This window comes from Pelmatolapia mariae, linkage group LG23, assembly GCF_036321145.2.
Source record: "Pelmatolapia mariae isolate MD_Pm_ZW linkage group LG23, Pm_UMD_F_2, whole genome shotgun sequence".
Classification (NCBI taxonomy): Eukaryota; Metazoa; Chordata; class Actinopteri; order Cichliformes; family Cichlidae; genus Pelmatolapia; species Pelmatolapia mariae.
The window spans coordinates 19,380,242-19,386,241 of record NC_086246.1 but is presented as its reverse complement, the minus strand read 5'-3'; positions in this window follow the sequence as shown (position 1 = coordinate 19,386,241).

The following is a 6,000-nucleotide window of genomic DNA, read 5'->3' as shown; positions in this document are numbered from 1 at the left end:
GAGGGAGTTTCAACAAGTCTGCAATGACTCAAGCATCAAACTACAGAACTATTAGAGCGGACATGGTGCTCTAATGGCTGCTTCATTAAGAAGAGGATAAAACATATCAATAAATTTTGAAATACAAAACTTCTCTTATTAGCACAACACTGCCCAGGGCTCAGGGCTCAGAGTGTATTCCTTATAGCCTATTAAACCTTAGCATGTTATTTTAATGTGTTACAGGTGAAACAGCCAACCAGCAAAGTTAACGGTAATTTAAAAAATTCAGCTTTTTTCAAATAATTTTTTATGACTGCTGCTAAAATTCAATACTAGATTTTTGTTGGTCTGATTAAAAGGTTAATTGTAAAAGTCCAAAAGTTTCAACTTTTGGAGATTTACTTTCCTGGATGATTGAGAATGCATCAAGACTTTAAATGTAAAAGCATAATTTCTGCACAAAGCAGTCTGAGGGATCTTCCAGGATCGGGGATTTTATTTATTTTGTTCTTTTTGGTCTTACTGGTTATCAGGTGGTGATTTTCTACCTGTTGATCTCTCAATTGGAACATAAATTGCTCTGGAGCCGATTTGGTTCAAAGCATGAGTTGACCTGGCATTATGTCGTGGATTACAAAAAAATCCCACATTAAACCTTGAAGTTAGCCGGATAAGACAGTGTTCTGTTTCACAGTAAAGGCCTCAGAGAGTTGTTGCTAACCAAAGCCTATCTTGTACAGCCACGCAGCATCTTATGACGTTTTGTAACCTGTCACTATGAAGGAGCAGTGAAATGATTTCTGTTTTAGCGCACATACACAGTGTGAAGATCAGTATAAGGACATTAAAGTGATGTTGCAGAAAGCTGCATCTGGTCAGAAGGAAAAAAAACACGCACACTTGGAAGACTTGGCCAGATTTGCACAAAATGAAATGGCAGACAGTGGACAGATACAAGGATGTGGATGGTCACACCCTTGTGCTTAAAGAGGGCGTTCACAAAACCAAACACTCAACAAACACAATAAGACAGCTGATCAGTTTGCCTCACTAACTCATCTACACAAGCGTGTTGTAGAGGGTACAGCAGCTGTGGCAGTTTATCTTTGTAATGTGGCTCTGACACTCCATTCTACATCACAAATGAAACGGTTCTGAAAGCCAAAGAGGCGCTTCATTATAGAGTGTGTTTATTATTCATGAAACACTCTCATTAACACAGAAATTTAATACCACATCAAATAACCTCCAATAAAACTTTTTAATAATCTGTCATTGGAGGCTGATATGTTCTCTCTCTGTCAGACATGTCTTGGCCTCACTTCTTGTTGCGCGCCACACAGAACATAAACACATGGTGTCTTAACTCACTGATATCAGTGATATCAGTGATATCAAAGAGGGAAAACAGAAATTATTAAGAATTTAATGTAGCTAAAGCTATAGTATTGCAGTGAATATCAAATACGTCCAAAAGGTTAAAGTGGCATTCAGCAGGTAAGTAAGTGTAAATGAAAGTGGTGCAACAAGGGCAAAAGAATTACTCAGTCACAATAATTAGTTTTGTAATTTAATCCATCCATCCATTTTCTTTCGCTTATCCATGACTGGGTCGCAGGGGCAGCAGGCTAAGCAGAGAAGGCCAGACCTCCTTCTCCATTACTACTGAGTGAAAGAGAGGTCACTGCAAAAGGCTCGTTACTATTGGTGAGGGTAAGGATGTAGATCACCACGGCGGACCGGTACGGTGTCTCCAGTCCACGTCTGCACGCGCAGCACCAATCAGTCTGTTGATCTCCCGTTCCCTTCTCTCATCACTCGTGAACAAGACTCAGAGATTTGTAATTTAACAAAAGTAGTTATTTGTTTATCAGAACGTACCTTCCGTGTCACATCTTATTCTTTCTTTACTGCCTTGAATAGAAACTCACTTTGTGTAGCTGTTTAGGAGATTGTTAAACTTCATTTATATAGAGTGGCCTTATCATTTAGCCAGCTCTTTGAAACAAAGCAGGTTCAGGCCTGTTGCTATAATTTTACAAAGCCCTGAGGTTTAGGATCAATATCCAACTGTCATTTTAAACTGGACTGGTTCATATAATACATGTTTTAAAAAAAACCTTTGCAAGCATCAGTGTAAAAAGTTTTGGAATAGAAACTAATGAAGTTTTGATATTTTAATAGGTTAAAAATAAAATCAAAATCTGTAAAAAAAAAAAAATTTCACAGTTTGAACTGTATTTATTATTCTTACTGTGCTGCACTTTTCACTTCACAACAGTTTCTTACATGATCTTGTACTGTTCTACTAAAAGGAGATTCAGATTTGTCACTGTTGACTTTCTGTGCTTAAAACCTTGTACACAGTGAGCTCTAAATGGTCTGAAACTCTAAAACTTGAGTCTAAAAGGGAGCATGTTTATTTTGAAAGCCTTGCAGATGCACATTTGGAGGATTCTTTTAGCGCTGATTTTATAACAGCTACTTTTCACACCTATTGTTTGTACTGTCCTTACGTCTGCGAAATTATGTGTCCATGTGCTAAGTTTAAATCAGCTCATATATTTTGACACTGTGATGTTCTGACAACTCTAACGATGCAATGTAAAGACTGCAAGTTGTTGGAGAGTGACTCAAAGTGAAGCACCCCTTCAGTCCTAATACTGTTTGTGTGTCAGCTGTCACAGGGAAATATTATCTTCATATAAGTCAAAGCGGTGTTAGCACTAACAATGATTTTATTGTACTAATATTGCCAAAGTACTACAATGAGTTTATGCACCTGTTGCACCTGTGACTTATTGCTTTGTGACGGACAAGCACAGTTTTAAAATGTGAGGCTAGATCTTAACAGACAGTGTCTAAGAAATATACAATTTTCTTTCTTGTTATTATATGTTATATATAAAATCTATATAACTTGTTACATATAATGACAAGATATTGTTTTGTATGTGCCATTATGATGGATTCATCCTCAGGTATCAGAATGATCATATCTGAAAGTAAACTGTGATATATATCCCTGACAAGGATTATCACTAAATAAAGGATCGCCCCAAAATGACCAAATATATAAAGACAGTCTCCAGAAGAAGAAGTTAAAAGGATTTTATTTATTGTATAAGCAATACCTTTGCAAGAATTGCAAATTCTGCAGACATACTGTATTATTGGCTCACTAAACCCGAATAACTCTCACACAGACGTGCCTGCTCCTTTGTTCAAACATGATGTTTTATCTTCTCTTCAAATCACATTAGTCATCTTTTTGGCTTCAGTTTGACCATTGAAGAACATACATGCTTTATCTTACATGAAAAAGCCTGAATTATAGCTGTGTCATTGTACCACGAAGACAATGATGGCAACACTGTGCTTGCAAAATAGAAGAACAGAAGAAAACGACCACTAAATACATAAAAGATGGTAAAAGTGATCCCAGTTTAGTTTCTTGTCCACTAGGTTCTCTTTGTGTCTTTGTCATCTATGTGTAGCTCGCTCCCTCTCTGTGTGTTTGTCATGTCTCCTTTTTCTGTTTACATGTTCCTCTCCTTGTGTTTCATTCCATGTCCCCTCTATCTGTCATGTGCATTCATGTATGTTCTCCACAGTCCATCTTGCCTCTCTCTCTTCTCTCTCTCCCTCTGTCTCTCGCTCCTTGTCTCTCTCTCTCCCTCTGTCTCTCGTTCCTTGTCTCTCTCTCTACTTCCGTGTCTCGTGTCCCTTAACTGTTTCCATGTTTCCATCTTTGTGTCTCCTCCCATTGTTTCCCCAGTCTGTCTAGTTCCCATATTCCTAGGACACCGCTGGACAACAAGTGGCTATTCCAAGACTGACCAGACAGCCAGAGTTGGTAGAAGAACAGACATTGTCTACTTAAGTACAAGTATAAATACTACTGTTAAAAAGTACTCCAGTGAAAGTTAAAGTACTAATTCAACTTTGTTACTCAAGTAAAAGCAAAAATGTACAGGCTCTAAAATGTACTCCAAGCAAGAAAGTATTAAGTATCTCTTTGGTGAAAGTTTCTATGTTTGTGCAAAGCTAACTGAAACTTCTTGATGCATGCTCAGTCATCCAGGTAAGTAACTCCCCAAAAGTTGATTCTGTTCATCTGGACGTAGCGTTTTCAGTGGGAGAAACATTTCGTTGCTCATCCGAGTGACGAAAGATTGAACCTGCAGTCAGCTGAGACTGAAGAAGTCACTTGGATGAGTGACTCAATGCTTCTCCCACTGAAAACGATACGTCCAGATGAACAGAACTTGTACTATATTAACATAATGATAAAATAATGTCAATAGATGGGACCACAAACTGTAGTTTAATTTTTTTTTTAAATCTAATTATCCTCAGCTTGAATCAGACCAAAAAGAAGGAAAATTAAAAAAAAAAAAAATTCTGTTGCCTTCATTGTAGAGGGTGACTTTGCCTCTAAACAGGAAAATGTGTACAGCCAGGGGTTAAAGTCAGATTCAGCAGGTGTGGGAACCCTAAAATTACAGCATATTTTACAATATGGAAAAAAAGTAATTTCACATGTATGGACCCATTATCCGATTTAAAAACATGAGGACTTACATGTAAGATTTAAATTTCTAGCTGGATGACAAAGTACCACAACTGCAACTTATGGACACCTGGAGTTGTTCCATTGTTGTGGCAAAAACTAAAACAAAACAAAACTGTGACAAGAATAAGGACCTACACACACAGCGTTGCATGCTGCTATGCGTTTTATTGATTATAAGCTTTGCCACACTTTGTTTCCAGCTGCCACACTGCTCTCCCCTCTGGTCCCAGCAACATCCTTAAAAGGGGAGACATGATTCGATGATGGAGGACATGAAACTCAGTATAGCGCCACTTTGACAGCCCCTGTCAATAACAGGACACTGACCAATCAGCTGAAGGAAGAAAAATCTGATATAAATTCGTACTTGCAAGTTAAAACTCAAAAACAAGCGGGGAAACTTGAGCGCAGAGTTTTAAACGTAGTTTTTTGCTTTTTATCTGTAAACAGACCTTAACAAAAAAATGTGTAACTTGTGTTATTTTTTGCAAAAAAAAATCTTTTTTACACACAAACAAATTCTCATCTATAGATGCACAAACATAAAACTTTCAGATATTCAGTGTCTTTTACCAACTTTTATGTATTTAGTGGTCGTTTTCTTCTGTTCTTCTATTTTGCAAGCACAGAGTTGCCATCATTGTCTTCGTGGTACAATGACACAGCTATAATTCAGGCTTTTTCATGTAAGATAAAGCATGTATGTTCTTCAATGGTCAAACTGAAGCCAAAAAGATGACTAATGTGATTTGAAGAGAAGATAAAACATCATGTTTGAACAAAGGAGCAGGCACGTCTGCGTGAGAGTTATTCGGGTTCAGTGAGCCAATAATATGTCTGCAGAATTTGCAATTCTTGCAAAGGTATTGGTTGTACAATAAATAAAATCCTTTTAAGTTCTTCTGCTTCTGGAGTGTCTTTATATATTTGGTCATTTTGAGGTGATCCCAAGATGTGCACAGATCTGTGTTTATACTTCCGTTTTACTTTTGTATCACCTTTTGCTTGAATTTAATAAAACTTAAGCAGGCCCTTTTGCCGAAAGAAGAAACATATTTTCATCTCTTTCCTTCCTGATATTTCCAGAGTTTATATAATAAAGTTCAGAGCACTGGAACAGAAATATCAACTAATTTAGTGGTAATCCTAGTCGGGGATATATTTCAGAGTTTACTTTCAGATATCAGCATTGTGATACCTGAGGATGAATCCATCATAATGGCACATACAAAACAATAACTTCCTGTGTTTTAATTGTTTGAAACCTGATGGTTAGAGACACTTAGTTATTCATTCAGTCAGGGCCATCATCGTGTGTGTGTGTGAGGTCGCACTGACCATCAGAAATCTTGAACTTCTCTGCTCTTCTACATAACTGATTCAAGCTGAATACATGTATAAGAATTAAAGCTTAGACAAAAAATACAATTTTTATTCCCATC